The sequence below is a fragment of the Equus caballus genome, chromosome 20 (assembly GCF_041296265.1).
Source record: "Equus caballus isolate H_3958 breed thoroughbred chromosome 20, TB-T2T, whole genome shotgun sequence".
NCBI classification, from domain to species: domain Eukaryota; kingdom Metazoa; phylum Chordata; class Mammalia; order Perissodactyla; family Equidae; genus Equus; species Equus caballus.
Genome location: NC_091703.1, coordinates 18,472,638 through 18,495,084, shown reverse-complemented (window position 1 = coordinate 18,495,084; position 22,447 = coordinate 18,472,638). Strand labels below are relative to the sequence as shown.

Sequence of the window (22,447 nt, the reverse complement as noted above, 5' to 3'; positions counted from 1 at the left end):
CTACTTTTGCCTTGCGTCTCAAAATTCTAGCAGTAGTTTTGAATGTATTTTGCACATGGGTTGGATTTATCTTCATTCACAGTTTTCACACTCAAAATCTCCTTCTTTTCAAAGCTCTTCACAGACCTAATGGCAGAGTTGGGAGCATCACTGTGCTGCTTGTGTCAGTGAAAAGGTGTTTGATTAACCAACGTTAATGCTGATCCAATTAATTGAACACCCCATGACTTTTATCCCTCTCACACTTCTTTCCCTAACAGTTTTCACATTCAAACTGAGACTGAGGTGCACTTTATGCAAATTTCTCTTTTGAGGAATTTCAAGGATACTCATGTAGGCCTTTGGCTTCACTATAGAGGCCACAAAGCCAAACAAGCAATTTCAAAGGTCAGGTACGAAGTATTGACAAGTGGAGATCTGGATAAACTTTATACTCATTAATGTTCACTTCAAATTTTGATCCTATCTATAAGAATAAATCAGAAAATGGATTCTGAAAAGCTGATGGTAAGTATGCTTTTAGTATTTTCTACTTCAATGACTTTCCTAGAGACATACGCAAACCCTTTCACTATTTTATATTGAATCAGACCTTCCTATGGCTGGTTCTTGTCACACAGTGCTGTGAGCTAGCAGCTGATCATTTTTCATTTTTGAAAGTTTTGCTGTACCTTGGGATGTGTCAGTTCTGAACGTATGCTCTAATTGGCACACAGGCAGAGAACTGTGACCAACCGACAGAATATCCCGTGTACCCCCTCAACCAGCCTCGCTTTTTGGACTCAGTAAGTGGTGCTATCTGCTGCCTACTCATAAGCCACTGCTACAGGTGTAATTGAAGGAAATGTAGCAGAAATGATGCCTGATCTGATAGTACTTAGATCCAGGAAAGAAGAGGCTAAATAAGATTACTCCTACTGCAAACCTGAGAATCAGGTAGCCTGATAAGTACTACCTGGCTGGCCCTTAGTTTAAATAAGTTACTCGTTTGGGCTCAGGTATCACATCAAGGTGTTAAATTTAATCTCTAAAGACTTATGTGGTTTGGACTCAGAATGTTCTTATGTACCCAACTTCTTTCGCTTTTCATGGTGCATCCAAATTCTGTAACTGACCCAGATTTAAGGACTTGGGCTGCACCAAAGGGCAAGTTGAGGCAGAGACAAGATTTAAGTTCAGAATGCCTCCAGTTCTGCTCTGGCTATTGATGGCACAGCCTTCCCAACTCTCCTGGTTTCCTGTCTTACCTGGGTTCTGAATGAAGCCTAAAACGCTTGGACAGTACAGCTTCAGACTTTCAACATGAGAATCCAGGGTTTAAGTCTGTTCAAGACAATGTCTCTGTTCCTTTCTTCTATCATAACAGATACTCCGTATGGGTGGCCCTCTGCCTTCCTGAAATTCCCAGCACACAGTAAGTGTAATGTTGGGATACTTTCAGCCACAAGCAGCAGAAAACCCAACTCAAAACAACTTAAATAAGAAGGACATTTATGATCTTATATCAGAATTCCTGAAGTGGGCTGGCTCCAAGGTGGGTCAAGCCAGAAGTTCAATAACTTCATCAGCTACCCATGTTCAGTTACATCTTCCTGCTTTGACACAACTGCTCTCACAGATGCAAGAGCACTGCCCTAGTTCTAAGAGTCATACTCAATGGAAGAAGAGAAACCATTCCGTCCCACCTCCCACCCTGTACCAGGTCATATTTTAGGAAAAAGCAACTCTTTCCTAGAAGCCATCCTATCACATTGACTAGAACCAAGACATATGACCAATCCTAACTCAATCACTGCAAGAGGAATGGGACCACCATGTTTGGTATAAAACCGTGGTTCATACTCCTGGCAGTGTATTTGGATATCTGGAGCTAAGTAGGAAACTTCTGAAAATACCAATGCCCTGGACCAACTTCAGACATTCTGATTTTTAATTGGCCTGGGGAGGAGGCCCAAGCATGGATATTTTTTAAAGCTATCCCCAGCAATTCTAATGTGCAGCCAGGATTAAAAAGCACTCACTTAGATTAATCACAACGTATCCCTGAAACACATCAGGGAGAAATGAAATCAGAGGTCAGGCAGGAGGACAAGAGGAAACGGCTCTTGGACAGGCATCCCATAGACAACCAAAACACGTTTGTTGAATTTCTCCAGAGAAGGTATGCAAATTGCCAACAAGCACATGAAAAGATGCTCAGCAGCACTAATCATTAGAAAAATACAAATCAAAACCACGAGATACCACCTCATACCCATTAGGGTGGTTACTGTCAAAAAATCAGAAAATAACAAGTGTTGTCAGAATAGGGAAGAACTGGAACCCTTGTGCACTGCAGGCAGGAATGTAAAATGGTACAGCCACTGTGGAAAACAGTATAGTAGTTCCTCGAAAAATTAAAAATAGATTTACCATATGATCCAGCAATTCCACTTCTGGGCAGATACCCTAAAGAATTGAAAGCAGGGTCTTGAATAGATATTTGTTCACTTGCATTCATAGCAACATTATTCACAATAGCCAAAAAGTGGAAGCAACTCAAGTGTCCATCGACAGATGAATGGATAAACAAAATGTGGTAAATACATACAATGAAATATGATTCAGCCTTCACAAGGAAGGAAATTCTGACACGTGCTACAACATGGATGAAACTTGAGGACATTATGCTGGGTGAAATAAGCCAGTCACAAAAAGACAAAAACTGTGTGATTCCACTTAAGCATCAAGTACATAGAGCAGTCAAATCCATAGAGACAGAAAGTAGAATGGGAGTTGCCAGGGGCTGGGGGAGCGAGAAATGGGGAGCTGTTATTTAATGGGTACAGAGTTTCAGTTTTGCAAGATGAAAAGAGTTCTGGAGATTGATTGTACAACAATGAATATGCTTAACACTGATCAACTGTACACTTAAACATGGTTGAGATGGTAAATTTGATATTATGTGTATTTTACCACAATTTTTTTTAAAAAATGTTGATTAGATGTAGAGCTGAGAAAACCACTTGCCTTCTGTACTAGTGACTAGGTGGCGGCAGGACAAAGGTGAGGAAGCTGCATAGGGCAAGAGAACCCTGAAACATATTGTGTTTCTTGAAAGGCAGTGAATTCCAAATTCCAATGATGTTCCAAAAGCGGGGGGAGTGGAAAATAAGAGAGAAATTCCAGGAATAGACCACACCTAGTTAGTTATCAGCCTTTTGGGGAGCCCCTGCCAGATGTCCTTTGGCAAAATGCCCTGCTGAGCGCCTGAGAAGGTGAGGCAGCCCAAGGCCCCGTCTACTGCAGGCCTCAGTGGGGGTTTGGCAAGAGGCAGGAAGAGCAGATGTCTACTCACCTCTCACTTTTCTATTCTAATGAAGCCTCAGGGACTCAGCAACCCCAACCGCTGGTGATCACAAAGTATCTCACATTGGCTTAGGGATATGTATGAGTATTGATGCTTACATTTGAATGTGTCTGATGTAGAAGGAATTTATAGCCCTTACAGTAAGACAATAAAGCTCTACTTCAAAGCACTGACTTGGTATAAGCTGGAAGCTCTCCAGCCCCATCAGATTCCCTTCCTGCATCCTCACTTCCAGTATAAGCCATCTGCTCCATTTCTCCCTGTTCACCTCTCCCCAAGGGGTCTGGACAGCATACTCCACAGACTGATGAAAAATGCCAACTTTCCCCATCCTCCACCATCACCTCTACCACCTCCCCAGCTTACTGCCTGTTTTTCTCAACACTTCTCAAGACAGAGTATGTGAAAACTGCAAACAGCCATTGATGATTAAGTAGCTAGGAACTAAAATATTTATTTCTTTTTTGCAATTACTGATTATAGCTCTTAGCTGTTTAACCCACCCATTGTTAAGTGTGTTGCTCAGGAATATGCTATCTGACTCCCACTAGGTTCCTATAGATAACATCTCCATAGGGTCTGGGTCACCATGGTAATGGGTGTTTGAGCTGTTCTTCAGGAATTAGAACCCCTTTGGCCACTCCTGGCAAGTTGAGACCACCAACTCATCAACTGGGCCTGCACAGATATCCAATATGCGACCTTTTGACTCAAGAGGCTAAAAACTCCACCCTCAGATCATGCCAATGCCGCCATTTTGTGAGCATGTTTCCTATAAAGAGGCATGGAGTCTGACTACACTTGTGCCGATCAAGAACCTCACCTCTCCCCACCTCCAATCACCTCTCTCCACATTTCAGACCACCTTGCCAGCTATCCCATATATATCCGTGAGTCCCTGTTTTCGGGGAAGTGGATTTGAGACACATACTCTTGCTTCCAAACATAGCTGCCTTATGATTAAAACCCTCTCTCTGCTGCACCTTCCTTGTCTTGGTGTTTGGCTTTCCAGGTGGCGGGCAGAAACGAACCTGGTGTGGTAACATAATGTAATTAAATATTTTGGTTTAAAGGGGTTTTTCTTTGGGCTGTTGCTGATGTAGTGCTAAGATAAAGAAAGACTTTAGTTTTCAAATCATGTTTCTGGAAGTCCACCTGACCTAGAATTACCTGGGACAGCTGTTAAAAATGAAACTTGCCGGGTGGTAACCCAGACCCAGAGCACCAGAATCGCTGGGAGTGGGGCCAGGAAGCTGCCTTTTAATAAGGATCCCAGGTGATTCTTAAACCACTGAGGATTGAAAAAGGGGTCTTCAAAGGAGGGTTGCCAGAGATAAGCCACCAAGTGAATGATCTTGACCTAAACAAGTATGGAGGCAAAGAAGGAAACATTTATCAATGATTTCCTTTTAGGTATCTTGTTTATAAATTATGTCACTTAAACTTTACACTAGTACTACAAAATTAGGTATAATATCTACTTTAATGTTGATCAACGGGAGACTGAGCAACATTAAGTGACTTGTCTAAGAACTCCAAGAAACTGGAACTTGAATCCACTACTAACAGAAAGCCCACTGCTGTGTCAACTCCCGGAATCTGTCTATTTTTGCATTTGTCAGTAAAGCCTAGAGGATGAAGAGCTGATGAAAGTCAAATGGCTGTCTCATATTCACAACTTCAGGCCCTGTATTCATTGAAGTCCATTATACCAAGATGCCATTATGTCTGTAATGAAAGCCCTTCACTCAATAACAGGCTCAGAGTCCCTCAGGGCACCTACTTCTTTCATCATTTAAAATAGACGCAAATAACTCCTCCTTATGGAGTCTGAGATCTGACAAAAGGGAGTGACACACCCTCAAATAAGGAAGAACTAGCCAAGTCCAAGGGTGGGGTCTGATAGCAAATTTTCCTTTCAGATCACACTTGAGCTTGGATCAGCTGTCATTTTCCTTCACCAAGAAGAGTTCTACTTTCTGAGCTCTGTGCAGTCAATGCCTGTTCCTCTTCATCCTCCGCTTAAGAGAGGCTCAGGCAGACACGGTTCTTGGGAAGGAGATCCTGTGTTCCACCAGGCAGTCAGCCAGTCAGAAAGTCATTCCACAAAGGTTTGGTAAGCTGCAACTCTGCAAAGGTTAAAGATGGATAAAGTATCACACCTACTCCCAGTGGGAGTCCAGTGGGAGAAGCAGATCACTAGACAGTCTGTTTTAATAGTTCTGGATTTATGATTTATGCACAATGAGTTTGGGAAGCACTGTGGAGCACTGATTAATCACAGTGACCCAACCCAGGACTGGGCAGTGGGAGAGGGCAGGGAAGGCTTCCTGGAGGAAATGATGTCTACACAGAGGTTAAGAGGGGTGAATAGGAGCGACCAGTTGAAAGGGGCTTGTATAAGGGAGAATGTGAGCAAAGGCAAGGAGGGAAGAAATAATACAGTGTTTAGACCAAAAGTGCAAAGCTGCATCTACCGCAGAGACCTCCATCAACCATTTCCATATGGCTAAGTCAGCACGTTACTTTGCAGCAGATTTCTTCCAAAGACATTATTTCCCCAAAGTTCTTTTAACTGTTGCTGCTTGTGCTTTTCCTGACCAGCCAATTGACTCTAAAATTAGTAGAAAGTTAAGGCCCGATGGAAACTAGACTGGACTCCTAAGAAATGAAGCTGGGGGAAGATTATTGTAACAAGGCTTTTAAATGACACCTCAGATGGTGAAATTCTCTCTCCAACAGCAAGTGATATAACTTAGTGCATGAGAGCATGGACAGATGGATCTAGACACCACTCAGTGTGTGCCTTCTCGTAAGTTATTTAAACCTTCTGAGCCTCACTTTTGTCATCTGTAGCATGGGAGCATTAGTATCTACTTTAAAGGAATGAGAGAATGCTTGTGGCAGATGACTGGCACATCAATGGTCATCGTTATTCATATTCATTGCCAATAAACGTATCATTACACAACAAGATCAAGTGTGAATAAAATGAGATTCACTTATCATAATAATTAATCCACTACCTAGAATAAAAACTGTAATTTTGGTGTTAGAAGGGAGCTTAGGGTCATGTGGCCCACCCTTCCCTCCCCTGCAGAAATCTCGTTTTTTCTATTTTAAGTTTAGAGAGTTCAAATTCCACTTTCCACCTGCATTCAATAATTTCTTGATGTTTGGACATTCTATTGGGAGGATATTTTTAGTTGAAGAGGCTGAAACTATCTTATTTGATCATTATGGGGTGAATGAAAAGGGTAAAGCTGTATGTTGATGTTATCTTTAGAAAGTAGAAACATTTCTTGAACAGTGTATTGACTCGGAGGGAAGAGATTCCCCGTTAATTCAAAACACAGCCCCCTTGAGGTATGAAATGCTTTGGCTTGGCCAAACAATAACAAAAGAGAAGGATCCCCTCTTTTTGCCTAAATCTGAATTTTAAGCTACATATTTTGTCTTTCAGAGCAGGCCCAGCTCCACAGAAACATTCTCCCATATTTCTTTTAATCACTTCCTCATGAGAACAGATTTTTATGGATTGGGAGTCTATATTAATACAAATCTGAAGAGAAACAGAGGAATCTGAGCCAACTGACTATTCCCATGTAAAATGCCTCCACGTGTTTAGAAATTGACTGAAAAGGCTGAGAAAACTGATAAGAAGTCACGGAAATAAAAGTCTGTGGAATTACAATAATGAACACAGGCCTGGTGGAGCATTAATGATAACACATTACAAATATAATTAGCTTTCTTTTGAACTTTAAGGAATAATCACAAACCAAGTATGTGATAACCACTGAAAATCACATAGCACAAAATCAAGTGTGATTCTTTACAAAAGAGTAAAACCCAGCTGTTCTCTGAATTCTCAATCATGCATTTGTAATAGAATCATGAACTATAAGCCCAAAGGTTAGGAATAATACAATAGGTACCAAGTACCTCGATCCTAGATGAAAGTGTTAGACCACTGTCTTAGGTTGGGTTCAGGACTGACTATGTAATTTGCAGGGCCCAGCTAAAAATGAAAACATGGCGCTCCTTGTTAAAAAATTATTAATAATTTCAAGATGGCAACAGCAGAGCATTAAACCAGATACAAGCATTTCACAGGTCACACTCCCATGAAGTTGGGTTCTTCCTGTTGTAGACCCTAGGACTATGGTTTACTTGGGAAGTAATTCCAAGAAGCATCCATAGGAGGAGCACAGAAGTGAGACAGAGAAGGGTAGGAAGTCAATTTAGGGTGTGTTAATAAGTAGGTTACCACCGCACTCAACTACAGCTCAGTCCCACTGGGGACTTCTAGGAGATAGTGTAGAATATGCCTCAGAGTGGTCCCAGCTGAGGAAGTTGGGTAATGTAATCTCCAGCTCCCACTCATCATTGGTTGATGACTTCTCCAGAGAGTGTTAACTTCAAGGCATCCTGAATTTTCCTGTTCCCAGGCTGATCATGTTCCCCCAGGTAAAGAGTCAAAGGCACTAACAGTAGGACATCATGAGTGGGCAGCCATGAGGGCCAAGGGGCAGGGCACCGAAATCGTCTGCTACAGTCCCCTTGGCAGGGTATGTGGACAGATTAAAAAACTGGCATTAGTCACCCTCAGGTTATAAAAGAGTCATGGTAGAAGAGGCTGGAGAAAAGTGGACACTAATTCAAAAAGATATATGCACCTCTATGTTCATTGCAGCGTTATTCACAATAGCCGAGACTTGGAAACAACCTAAGTGCCCATTGGTGGATGAATGGATAAAGAAGATGTGGTATATATACACAACGGAATACTACTCAGCCATAAAAAAGATGAAATCTTGCCATTTGTGACAACATGGATGGACCTTGAGGGCATTATGCTAAGCGAAATAAGTCAGAGGGCGAAAGCCAAATACCACATGATTTCACTCATACGTGGAAGATAAAAAAACGATAAGAAACAAACACATAGACACAGAGAATAGTTTGGTGGTTACCAGAGGGGAAGTGGGGAGGGGGGAGGGCGAAAGGGGTAAAAGGGCCCAGGTGTACAGTGACGGATGGCAATTAGACTTTGGGTGGTGAACATGATGCAGGCTTCACAGAATTCAAAATATAATGATGTACACCTGAAATCTACATAATGTTATAAACCAATGTTACCTCAATAAAAATTAAAGGAAAGAAAGAGAAAGTGGAATATTTTGGAGAAATTTTCAGCGTACAGCAAATTTCCAATACCCACCTCCAAACAGGAAGACAAAGGGATTCTCTTCTTCACCTTAAGCTAAGTGAGAATGGGAGTTCTAGAGGACCACTCAAAGAACTTGCCAACTTTCCATGGGGTTAGAGATCACAGAGGCTCATTTCTAAAACACACCTGTGAAAGCCAAAGGCCGGAGTCTGGCTGATGCTGACAGGATGAGGAGGAGGGCACTGCACTGGGAGTGAGCGGCGCTTCTAGCCACTACAGGCAAAGATGTATATTTCCCAGGGACTATATGGGGGACCTATAGTCCTGCAGAAGGGAGCCGGTTTGCAATAGCAAGTCTCACCAAAAGGTCACTTGGAAGAGCAGACAACCTCCAGTGACGATGGCGGGGGCGGGTTGCTCCAGAAGCCCAGGAGCCGAACTGGGAGCCATAAGGGGCCAGCTGGAGGAGAGGATTTGCCTGTGTGGTAGCCGGCCTCCAAGATAGCCCCCAAGATCTCTGCTTCCTAGTATTCGCAATCTCATGCAGTCCCCTCCCATACCATATCAGGGGTAGTTTGCGTGACTGCTATGAACTGATTGTGTCTCCCCAAAATTCGCATGTTGAAGCCCTTATCCCCGTGGTGATGGTATTTGGAGATGGAGGGAAAGAAAGAGGAAGAGAGAGTGCTTGCGAAGAGCTGAAACAGATGAATGTGGCTAGAGTTTGGAGAACAGGGTTGGAGGGGGCAAAAAGTGAGACTTAGGAGGTAACCAGGGTCAGACCACGCTGGCTGGAGTGTGGAGTAAGAGCAAGGGGAGACATGGACATGTTTAAGCGGGGATTTAATGTGAAAGCTTAGATTATCCCCTAGAGCTTGAATTTCCAGCAATATATCTCGCATAAACATATGATATTTGGGGAGATGAAATTTCTCCTTAATTCAAGGCTTTGCAAGCCCCAGCAGGCTGGAGGAGACTTCCAGGACACAGTGATACAGGGCTTGCGTCAGAGAACACTCCATCAACTTTGGGTAGGTATACAGTAAGGGACAAAAGTAGAGGGAAGTCATGGAGCCAGAGGGAGGAAGGCAGGACAACGTCGGAGACTGGATGAGAAAAGCAGAAACCTCAAGGGGGTTGGTCTAAGAACCAAGGAGGGTGCCAAGGAAACGGTTGCCCTGATAGCACAGGACCGTAATCCACACTTTCCAGCAGCTGTGGGTCATCTGATTAGTACCATTCTCAGGTACAAGAGTCAGTGTTTCCTAAGGTGTTTTCCTGGGAATTAAGGAAAATGTTCTGCAGTGAAGGAAGCTGCAGGAAATGCTGTACAATGTAGTCTCTTCTTAGACAAACACGACGAGCATACCTTAGCTTATTAAAGGCTCTGAGAAGTCCTAAAGGAAAGGTAACTCTTTTGTTTTAACTTAGCATTTTGCAAACGTTTTGACCATGGAACCCTCTTTTCCTTGGCAATGCCTATTTAGATCTTGCAGATGTCACGTTTTGTGGAAACGCTGTTGAAAACGTGGATGTGGGCTTTAGACTTATAAGATTCTGGACTAACTGGAGAGAGTCCTGGCCCTCCTGGAACCAGAATCCTTCTTACTCAAGGAGGTAAATTTCCTTAGCAGCTGTTGAGTGAGGCCAGGGAATTGGTGTTCCCAGGGTTCTCTGTTGGGCCTGAACCTTGGGGGAGGCAAGTGGAAGATATCTAAGACATCACTGGGAAACTCTTATCTTCAGTGATCCATACATCCTCTGCAGCTAGAGGCGGGTTCCTTGCAGCAGGACGCTCCCTTCCTTCTTTCCATAAACGCTTGTAGTCATCTTGAATGAGCTGGAGTTGGCAGGGTATAAGCATAAAATAACTTTATTCTTTCTTCTTCTGTCCCTTCAAACCACTTCATGGTCTTATTTTTCCTTGCCTGAGGATGGAATCACGGGCATGTTCCATGGCTTTCTTAGTCATTCTTAGAAAATAAATGAAAAGCCCCTTGTTTGGGCATTAAAAAATAAAGTCCATTTAATAATCATATAATTCTCATCTAGTCTAGTATAAAAATCAGAACTCTAGATTTTTATCCAATTAAGATTTCTTCTCTTCTCTAGTTTGGACCTGGCCCAAGCCAGAAGGCAGGAGTGAGGGTATAGTCAGTTTCTTTTCTCTTTCCTCACTCCCTCTGCTTCCCCACTAATGAACTGCTGTTTATACCTCTGCAAGGTTGGGTCCAGGGAGAGGGGATTCAGGACAAGGACACAGCCTCACTCACTTGGGCTGCTGTGATCCTACTGCTGGGCTCTCTGGATGGCAGGCGCTTTCTGTCATGGTGAGCTTTTGAAGACCCCTCAGAGATCTGCCCTCCTACTCCCCCTAGTTGCTCATGACCCCTGGGCCTCCCCTGTCCACCACCTCTGCCTGGGTCACATTACCCCTCTAAGTAGGCCTCTTAGGGAGAGTTGCATTTAAGCAAATCCCAGGCCAGCTGCCTTCAAATCCAGCTCCTAGAAGAACATAGTGGAAATGCAGCTGACCCTCAAGGCATCCTGTCTTCACTCCACTACAAGGCAGGAGCAGTTCCAGCCATGTTCTCTCACTTCTGGATCCCTTGGCAAGAGTCAGACACTACTGCCCGTGACCCCAAACCCCCAGCTCTTCAAGTGGTTCTCTTCAAACTCTTCTTCCTTGACTTGAAGCCCATTCTTTCCTTGCTTGTGGGGTTGGAATACCCAGCACACTAAAAATTATCCCCCCAAAAATCCTCCTTCTAGGATACATTATTCAAATTCAGTCTCGAAAAAGTAAGTATAGGTGATCAGCTGTCTTAAGATGCCCTGCGTGGGTGAACCAGAACCCTCCACCATCTTGGGGACACTTGACACTATTGTGTTGCCTTCAGCTTTGGGGAGCTCAGCTGAAACCAAGCCAGTGAAAGTCTCATTTTTAACATCCCATTATTTACAATTCTCTGCCTCTGAAAGTTTTAGTCTAAAGTTTGAAAGTTTGCAACATCACTGCAGTTTGATACAGGCATAATGCATTGATAATATACCAGATGCTATAGAGATAACAGCACCCCTACCTTTCATGGAAGCTCCTAAGATTATAACCTCTAGAGGTCTCATATTCCCTAATTTAAAATGTCTAACTTCTCCCCATTCCACGTCATTGTCTCGCACTACTTGGTTTTAATAAGCCTTTGTTGTTATTAATGGCGATATTTATTTTTAAACATATATCTTCTATTTTTTTACTTTTTATTTTATTTTATTGATTTTTTTTGCTGAGGAAGATTCACGCTGAGTTAACATCTGCACCAGTCTTCCTCTATTTTTTAGTATGTGGGCCACCAGCACAGCGTGGCCACTAACAGAGGGCTGTAGGTCTGCACCTGAGAATTGAACCTGGGTCGCTGAAGCAAAGTGTGCTGAACTTAACCACTAGGCCACCGGGGCTGGCCCAATATATCTTTTAATTTTGATGGATAGAAGATAAATGAGGCTTTGTATTAGTTTTCTATTGCTGTATAACATACTATCCCAAAATGGCTCAGAAAAACACGTATTTATTACCACACAGTTTCTGTGGGTCAAGAATTCAGGAGCAGCTTAGCCGAGTGACTCTGACTTAAGGACTCTCATGAGACTGCAGTCAAGCTGTTGGCTGGCCATGCAGTTTCATCCGAGGGTGTGAAGTGAACAGGGGTGGGGAGTGAAGATGCTTCCAGGCTCACTCACGTGTTTATTAGCAGACTTAAATCCCTCACCAGATGGACCTTTTCATAGAGCTGCCTCATGACAAGACAACTGGCTTCCCTCAGGGTGAGCAATCCAAGAGGGAGCTAGAGAGAGTGTGGCCAAGATGGAAGCCACAGTTTTTTATAACCTAATCTCAATATGATATCCACCACTTCTGCTGTATTTTATTCTTTAGAAGTAAGCCAGTGAGTCCAGCCCGCGTACAAGGAATTACACAAGGGTGTGAACCAGGAGGCAGAGATCATTGTGCGTGTGTGGGGGGAGAGGGAGTGTCATTCAGAGGCTTCCTATCACAGCTTCATACTGGTAAATTAATAATATTGGAAGATACTAATATTCTAATCTCAGAATCTTCAAATCTTATTAATATATACTCCTGATGGCAGAAAAAATTCCAACTAGCTCAAGGCTGTATGTAATCTTCCAAATTTTAAACTCACATAGCACTATTTTATAAAAGAGTAAAATTTGGCAGTCGAATGCTACATACACCTGGCCATAACATAACCTGTAATTGTGGTTATGAGCTCCTTCAAAAGCTGTAGTAAATTGGATACACCATTTGTCACTCTTCAATGAAAACATCTTTATGAATATGACCTATTGCCACCTGTCAAAAAAATGACTAAAATATTTGCCAGCAAGATGAATTAATAATTTAGATATTTTAAATATCTTATAACTCCATATTTGTTACAAACCAAAACTACAAATTATATCGTTTTGTTAAGTAATCGTATACTATTCTTTCTTCAGCTGTGTGTAGCCGTTATTTATTTATTTATTATATTCCATCTATTTCCAAATGGAATTTGTGACAGTTAAAATCATGCAAATTTCAGCTTTATAGTACTTCTTATTTTATATCATTATATTCTTCACAAATGATTCAAAATTCATTTCCCCCTTGATTCTTATAATAAGTCTGTGATATAGTTGAGACAAGTGTAATTATCTCCACTTTTAGAAGTAAGAAAACAGTTTTAGAGAATTTCCCCAAATCATACAACTTGTAAAGAGCAGAATCAAGGCGCGAACCCAACTCTGGTGCATTTCTCACTACTCAATCTGAACCCCATTCATGCCAGTTTCTTTAAGCACAATGATTACCCTTCATGTGCATTACTTACAGAGCTTCCTCAAGAACTAGCGAAAGTCTTTGTCCCTGTTAAATCTCCTATAACAAATCGAGTATACCACGTAGAACATTCACTTGGCGAAAACAATTCTCTAAGAACCTGTTTAAACAAGTTTCTTTCCCTTCTTTTTTCCTTAAATAAGCAAGGAAAGGCAAACCCTCCCCCATATTAGAAAACACCACTTGGATTTCCTCCTGAAACCAGACAGCTTCTGAGTAAACACCTTCCTTCTTCAATCCCAGAAAGCTCCCACGTGGAAATGACTTCTACCCTTCCTGACAGAAATTCTCGTACTCCTCATGGTACCATTTGCTCCTGTAAAAAAGTATCATGCCCCTGAGAAGAAGAAGGAAAAATGAAAAGTTTTTAAGATGCCTATTATTCATGGAACAAGTACTGATTTTAAGAAGGGAAGGAACCCCAAAGTTTCACTGTGACTTGAGAAGAAATGAAATATAATAATTAAAAATTAAAAAGGAAAATTATATCATTTTCCCTCTCTCTGAAGAATTTCTTTTAACAACATGATTCAAAATGTGCAGAGTACTTAGTTCAGTCAGGGTTTTTTTGAGCTATATCGTTTATGGGACATTGGGTTAAGAGCCAAAGGAAATACAAGTTCGAAAAAGTCCATTTCAATTGTGAAGTAAATTATTATAAAATTCTGAAAGGTAGAAATTTTCTTATGTCCAACTTTGCAGGTGACAAAACTTAGGCTCAGAGAGGTCCAGTTACTTGTTCAAGGCACATAGTTTGGTACAGAGCCAGTTTTTGAGCCTAGGCTGTGTAATTCTGGAGCCATTTGCTTATCCACCAATCTCTTCCTATATATAAATAATTAAAAAACAAGGTAGGGTTTGATAAGTACTGGGATTAAAGTATTACAAAAGTGTTGGGGAGGAAAAGATTGATCCTGACCTAAAAAAGTTTTGGAAAAAGTGAGATTTACCCAAACTTTGTGACCTTGAGCAAGTTACTGAGCCTCTTTCAACCTCAGAATTTGATGGATGGATAAAGAGGAAAAGGACATTCCAGGAATAGGGACCAGCTTGAGCAAAGAACAGAAATGACAAAGACAAGTTCCAGCAGAGTGTAAGTAAAATATATGGGCTGGAGGCGATGTAACAGGAGATGGTTTTGGAAAGGTATTTTAGGGTTGTATCTTGGAAGATTTTGATTACCAGTCTAAAGATCTGATATCTTATTCCCTAGGAAATAGGAAGCATTGAATACTTTTGGCAAGGAGGTGACATGCTATGATTGATGGCCTCTGAAATTTACGAGAGCTTCATTGTCTAGATTCTGTGGCTAAGTGCCAGAGTTAAAATGTTTGCCTCCACATGGCTCCTCTTGTTTGTAATGATTCTGCTGTGTTCTGGGTTGAAGGAGTGGTGTGAAATAATGGAGGAGAAGGCATTCTGGACCATCCAAAGGAAAGTGGATTGCTAAATTCAACATTTAATGACAGTCTGAAGTGGAGAGTCTGGGAGACAATAAGAGATGAGTTTGGAATGGTAGATTATGGAGATGACTGAGAGGTGTAGACTTTCCCATTGGCAATTGGCACCCCTTGAAGAGTTCCAAGTAAGGCAATGACAACATGAATAAAGTTGTGAGTAGGGAAATCAGATGCAGTTGTCTTAAATTAGTTTCTGTTTGTGCCTGCTCACAAGCCACTTCGTCATTTACCCATCTTGTCATTCAAACAGCAAAGATTGACCCCACCCCTTGTGAGTACCTTCGTCATACAGATGCTGATACGTTTCATATCCACTTATTAGATTCTGTTTTACCTTCTTATTCCTTCTCCAAAGCTCTTCCTTTCTTTATGTGGATCCAAGTTTCTGACCTATGTAATTTTCCTTCTCTCTGAAGAACTTCTTTTAACATTTCTTGCAGGGCAAGTTTGCTGGCAAAGCACTCTCTGGTTTAGTTTGTCTGAGAAAGTCTTTATTTCTCTTTCACTTCTGAAGGATAATTTCCCAGGGTACAGAATCCTAAGTTGGCGTTTTTTTCTCTCAACACTTTAAATATGTCACTCCACTCTCTTCTTGCTTGCATGATGTCTGAGGAGAGGTCAGATGTAATTTTCATCTTTGCTACTCTATAGGTAAGCTGTTTTTTCCCTCTGGCTTCTTTCAGGATTTTTTCTTTATCTTTGATTATCTGTAGTTTGAAAATAATATGCCTAGGTGCAATTCTTTTGGTATTTATCCTGCTTGATGTTCACTGGACTTTCTGGATCTGTGGTTTGGTGTCTGGCATTAATTTGGGAAAATTCTCAGTCATTATTATTTCAAATATTTCTTCTCTTCCTTTCTCTGTTTCTTCTCTTTCTGGTGTTTTTATTACATATATGTTATAGATTTTGTAGTTGTCCTACAGTGCTTAAATATTGTGTTCTGGGATTTTTTCGTCAGACTTTTTCTGTTTGCTCTTCAGTTTTGGACATTTCTATTGAGATATCCTCAAGCACAGAGATTCTTTCCTCAGCCATGTCCAGTTTACTAAATAAGCCTATCAAGGGCAATCTTCATTTCTACTGCAGTGTTTTTTTATCTCCAGCATTTCTTTTTGGCTCTTTCTCAGAATTTCCATCTCTCTGCTTACGTTACCCATCTGTTCTTGCATGCTGTCTACTTCTTCCATTAGAGCCCTTAGCATGTTAATCATAGTTATTTTAAATTCCTAGTCCGATAATTCCAACATCTCTGCCACATTTGAGTCTGGTCTGATGCTTGCTTTGTCTCTTCAAACTGTGTTTTTGCCTTTTAGTATGCCTTGTAATTTTTTGTTGAAAGCTGGACACAATATACTGAGTAAAATGAACCCCTGTAAATGAGGTTTCAGTAAGGTGGTGATAAGTGGTGGGGAGAGGGGAAGCATTTTATAGTCCTATAATTAGGTCTCAGCCTTTTAGTGAGCCTCTGCCTCTGGACTTTGAACTTCACACATGCTATTCAATTTCCCCCTACCCTTTTAGTGGGCAGGGTGGCTAGAGTGGGCTGGAGTTGTGTATTTCCCTTCTCGCACATGGAAGGCTAGACCCAGCTGGGGCTGCGTATTTCCCTTCCCCCAGATCATTTAGGCTTTGATAAAACACCAGCAGATTGTCTCTGCTTAAATAGTTCTCCTGAGAGCAGATCTTGTTAGGAAGAACAGAATGCTCAGGTATATTTCTTTCCAAATGGTTCCTTTTACCCTCCCCTTGCTGGAAGCACGAGGGGATTTTTCTCTGATATTCACTGTGAGGACCTTGCAGAGACCCTGGGGGCAAAATTCACAAAAGTGTGGGAGGCCCCACACTTACCTACTTTATCTTCTTAGCACTTATCACTACCTGGCATATAATGTATTTGTTTATTTATATGTTATTTGTTCACTTTCTTCCCCCCCATCACTTGAATGAAAGCCTCATCGAGGCATGGACTTTTTCTAGCTTATTCACTCACCACTGTTTCCCCACTGCTTGAAATAAGCAGTGCCTGGCACATTGTAGACACCCATTAATAACAATTTGGTAAGTAAGTGAATGTCTAAATGTTCTCAACCTATCCATATGTTAAAGAAGGTGCCACTTCAGGGCCATAGAGTTATGTGGGGAAATGTTCCAAATTTCAACTCAAGGATAACTTGCATGCATTTGGAATACAGCAAAACATAAACATTCACAGAATGCATATTATGTGCCCAGCAGGACGTTAAGCATTTTATCCCATGCAATCAACAGAGCAGCCAGAGAAAAAAAAAAGTCAAGGCTTAAATCAGATCTAGTCCCTCCTCTGCTCAAAATCCTTTAATGGTTCCCCTCTCACTCTGGGAAAAAGCAAAAGTCATCATAAAGGCCTACAAGGCCCCACATGATCTTTTCCCTCCCTGATTGCCCTCTTCCCCATCTCCTCCTGCTCTCTCTCTCTCTCGCTCTCCCCTCTACCCTCCCTGGCTCTTTCAGGTTACTCACACCAGGCTCACTCCCAGATCAGGGCCTTTGCCCTGGCTGTTCCTTCTGCCTGGCCTGCTCATTCCCTCAGCTGCCAGCATCATTTGCTCCTTCACCTCTTTCAGCTCCTTACTCACTTTCTACCTTCTAAGTGAAGACTTCCATGGCCACTCTATTTCAGATTGAAGGCATTGATCATCTCTCCTCATCTAGGACTTACATTTCATTTGTTTATTTTGTTTATTATGTCTTCTCCCCTTAGAATGAAAGAAGAGCAGAGGTTTTTGTCTGTTTTGTTCACTGCTATATCCCTAGGGCCTAAAACAGTGCCTGGCACATAGTAGGTCCTTGGTAAATATTTGTTGTATCCTTGAGAGCTGACAAGGATACAACAATAACTCAAATGAATTCTGATTCAATATTTCCCCCATTAATTTCAAACAAATCAAACTTCCAGCCTCTCTGCCCCTCATCTCAACCAAAAGTACTACCCCATCTCCCACCCTTTGAACAATTCATAAACCACAGGATAAGAGGCTTTGCTGGATTCTAAGAAACCTGGTCTTCTTATTCTTTTGAACAGCAAAGTGCTCAGAAACTCCTAGTAACATCTGAGCCTTGCATTGCCTTTGTAGTTGGCTGAGAGAAGTAGGTTAAAGTAACTGAGCTTTTTATCTGAACTATGAAAGCACTTTGAGTCATTGTTAGCCTTGGATTGGCCCTCCTTAGGAGAATTGTTGAGCAAAAGTACAAATAAGGTGTCTAGGGGATTCAAAGGGAGAGTCAACAAAGGCTACCAGGGAAAGTGGAGTATAGGAAGCTGTGTAGTTACTACGATGCCTGGGCCACCCTCCAGAAGGCTTAGGTTTGGACTGTGTGGCTGTATTTGAATCCAGTATTGGCAGTTGGTGATTGGCTCCCATCCTCCGCTCAGCCCCTATTTTCATTTCATGCACTTGCAATAATGCAACTTCACATTTCACAAAATTAAAGTTTTTGAACCTCGCCCACAGCAAGACTATATTCTAATGAGCTAACCATGTACAGCAGCTTCTAACAGATTCTAAGCAGTGGTCAAACAATGTCTATAATTTGGGGTTTTCAATAAAGTAAAGGAACCCATAGCAGTCCTCAGTCATACTGAGTCTCTCTCTGCAATGGCTTTATGTAACAGAAACTAAGCACATACTCATAAGCTGCAGATGCCTGGAGGATCAGACATATACATTGGTATTTTCTCAAGATCTAGCCCACTCAGAACCTGCTCTGCTTAGCCTGGCTCTTGACATCTTCCTCTGACATGAGGATGAGCCAAGATTTTCTCGCTTGGTAACTAGTTGATGCCGTAAGAGGTGAGGTCATTTGGGAGGCCTGGATTTAGACAAATGAAGGTGTATATGTTTGTGTCCTGGGTGAGAGAGAGAAAAAAAGGAAAAAGAGAAGGAGATGGTGTGTTTCTTATAAATGCTTTTTTTTTTATTTGAGGAAGATTAGCCCTGAGTTAATATCTACTGGCAATCTTCCTCTTTTTGCTGAGGAAGACTGGCCCTGAGCTAACATCCAGGCCCATCTTCCTCTACTTTATATTTGGGACACCTGCCACAGCATGGCTTGACAAGCAGCGTGTAGGCCCACGCCGAGGATACGAACCTGTGAACCCCTAACTGCTGAAGGAGAGGCTGCAAACTTACCCACTGCACCACCAGCCTGGCCCCCTAAATGCATTTTATATAAATGTAAGTACCCACTTATATTACAAGTCCAGAACAGGAAAAACTATAAACTGAACAGATCAGAGGCTGCTTGGGATAGGGGGTTAGAGCAGTGCTTAACTGCAAATAGACACAAGGGAACTTTCTGGGCTGATACAAGTGTTCTAACTGTACAATCTAGATTGTGGTGAGGGTTGCATAGCAGTATAAATTTACTAAAACTCATCACACTGTATACTCAAAAGGGATGAATTTTTAAAAATCCATTTACAATAGCAACAGAAAGAATAAAATGCTTATGAATAAATTTAACCAAAGAGATATAAGACTTCTACTCTGAAAACTACAAAACATTGCTCAAAAAAAGAAAAGAACATTTTAAAAAAAACTGGAAAGACATCCTGTGTTCATCGACTGGAGGACTTAACATTGTTAAGATGTCAATACTTCCCAAACCTAGAGTCCATGCAATCCCTGTCAAAATGCCAATGGCCTCTTTTGCAGGAATTGGAAAGCCAATCCTCACATTCATATGGAAGAGCAAGAGGTCTCAGCCGAAACAATATTGAAAAAGTACAAAGTTGGAGGACTCACACTTCCTGATTTCAAAACTCACTACAAAGCTACAATATTCAAAGCAGTGTGGTAGTAGCATAAGGACAGACACATAGACCAGTAGAACAAAATTGAGAGGTCAGAAATAAATCCATGTATCTACGGCCAAATGTTTTTGGACAAGGATGCCAAGACTGTTCAATGGGGAGAGAATAATCTCTTCAACAAATGGATACCCATGTGCAAAGGAATAGAGTTGGACCACTACCTCATCCCATATACAAAAAATTAACTCAAAATGGGTAAATGACCTGAATGTAAGATGTAAAACTATAAAACTCCTCAAATAAACCATAGGAGTAAATCTCCATTACCTCTGATTTAGCAATGGATTCTTATATATGACACCAAAAACACAAGAAACAAAAGAAAAAGGAGATAAATTGGACTTCATCAAAATTAAAAACTTATGCATGAAAGGACATTATCAAGAAAGTGAAAGACAACATACAGAATGGAAGAAAATATTTATAAGTCATATATCTATTTGATATATGATGTCTAGTATCCAAAATATATAATAAACTCATAATACTCAACAACAAAATACCCAATTAAAAAATCGGCAAAGGAACTGAATAGACATTTATCCAAAGAAGATATATAAGTGGCTGAAAAGCACATAATATGTTCAGAGCTGGCCCTGATGGCCTAGTGGTTAAAGTTCGGCATGCTCCACTTCAGTGGCCCAGGTTTGGTTCTGGACAAGGAACCGCACCACTCATCTGTCAGTAGTCACGCTGTGGTGGTGGCTCACATAGAAGAACTAGAAGAATTTACAACTATACACAAATATGTACTGGGGCTTTAGGAAGAAAAACAAAAGGAAGAAAAAGGCGGAAGATTGGCAACAAATGTTAACAGAGGGCAAATCTTCCCCTGCAAAAAAAATAACAAATAAGTTAAAAAATATATATATTCAACATCACTAGCTATTAGGGAAATGCAAATCAAAGCCATGGTGAGATACCACTTCACCCACCAAGATGTCAATACTGACTACTACTATTACTACCAATAATAATAATGGAAACTACCAAGCATTGGCAAGGATGTGGAGAAATTGGAACCCTTGTGTATTGCTGGTGAATATGTAAAATGGTGCAGTCTATGTGGGAAACAGTTTGGTGGTTCCTCAAAAAGTTAAACATAGATTTACCATAAGACCCAACAATTCCACTTCTCAGTATATACCCATAAGAATTGGAAGCAGGGACTCAAGCAGATACTTGTGTGCCAATGTTCATTGCAGCATTAGTCACAATAGCCAAAAGAGGTAAACAACCCAAACGTCCATCAACAGATAAATGGACAAACAAAATGTGGTACATACATATTATGGAATATTATTCAAACATAAAAACAAATGAAGTTCCGATACATGATACCACATGAAAACATACTAAGTGAAATAAGCTAGACACAAAGGACAAATATTTTATGATTCCACTTATATGAAATACCTAGACTAGACAAATATATAGAGGCAGAAAGTAGAATCCTAGTTGCTGGAGACTGAAGGGAAAAGGAAATAGGAAGTTATTATTTGGTGGTTACAGAGTTCCTGCTTGGGGTTATGAAAAGGTTTTGGAATAGATGGTGGTGATTTTGGCACAACGCTGTGAATGTAATGAATCCTACAGAACTGTAACTTAAAATGGGTTAAAATGGCAAATTTCATGATGTATGTACTTTACCAGAATAAAAAAATAAAGGCAACCAAGTCACCCTGATGAAATTAAGAAATTCTGATTTCAAAAATAATAACACATAGTGTACAAAGATTGTATCTGTTTTTTATCACCCTTGAGTAAACCCAATCCTGTTTAATATGGAATTTGACATACATGAGCGCTCATTAAATGTTGACCAACTCTTAAAAAAGTGGGGTGATAGAAAAAACAATTATGAGAGGAATAGCTCATAAACTATAAGGACAATATTAAGATTTACCATGTAGTATTAATAGAGAGAAATCTTCCAAGCAGTGAAATATGTTTGCTGAATGAGAAAAGAGATTTCTCTCTATTAAAACAGTTGCTGGTCTGGTATGCTGCCAAACTCCCAGAAATTATGAACATGGAAGATGTTGGAATTTTCCGTGTACATGAATGACAAAAATTGTAAATAAAGGGCACCAATTAAAGCATTTTCTTACTTGTTAAAGCAAAATATGCCTAAAACATTGCCAATAATTTTCAGATGTCAGCCAACAAGTGACACAATCACCAAATCTCTACTAGAGTTTATTTTTCAGCCACATTCTTGCCAACCCAAGCTTTTTAAATCTCGCATCTGCCATCTTGGCTGGAGAGGACTGTTCCCATGCTGGTGATGGAATTTAGTGTGAGGCTCAAAGGGTCTGTGGTTTTCCTCATGTCAGCCACACTTGAAGTCCTACTGACTTGAGGGTCATCTGCTCTACTTAGAGGGGTCACTGGTAGGGAGAATCTTTTTTGTTTCTTGTCGCTCACTGCTTTCCATGGTACGATATTCCTTTTATGGGTTTCTAAGGGATTAGGGATTACCCAAGAAAACGGAGATTTATTTCATATTGGAAACATATTTTTTCATGTTTTTACATATTGATTAGTCTTTTGTAATTGGATTTATGGAGTCAGGCTGGAGCAGGGGACTCACTGGTCATTTTGAGTACGTCATCTGGTTATATCTCTTATTAGATTAACCTGGCATCTGAGACGCAGATGCCAAGATGCAATTTAATGAGTGTAATGGGCTGAATTATGTCCCCTCAAAATT

The 22,447-nt window shown here is 41.0% G+C and overlaps 1 pseudogene; it reads left to right on the top strand.

Moving 5' to 3' along the window:
* The first annotated feature begins 486 nt into the window (after positions 1–486).
* LOC100066179 (glyceraldehyde-3-phosphate dehydrogenase-like) overlaps positions 487–22,447 on the top strand; it is a 39,122-nt pseudogene continuing 17,161 nt past the window's right edge.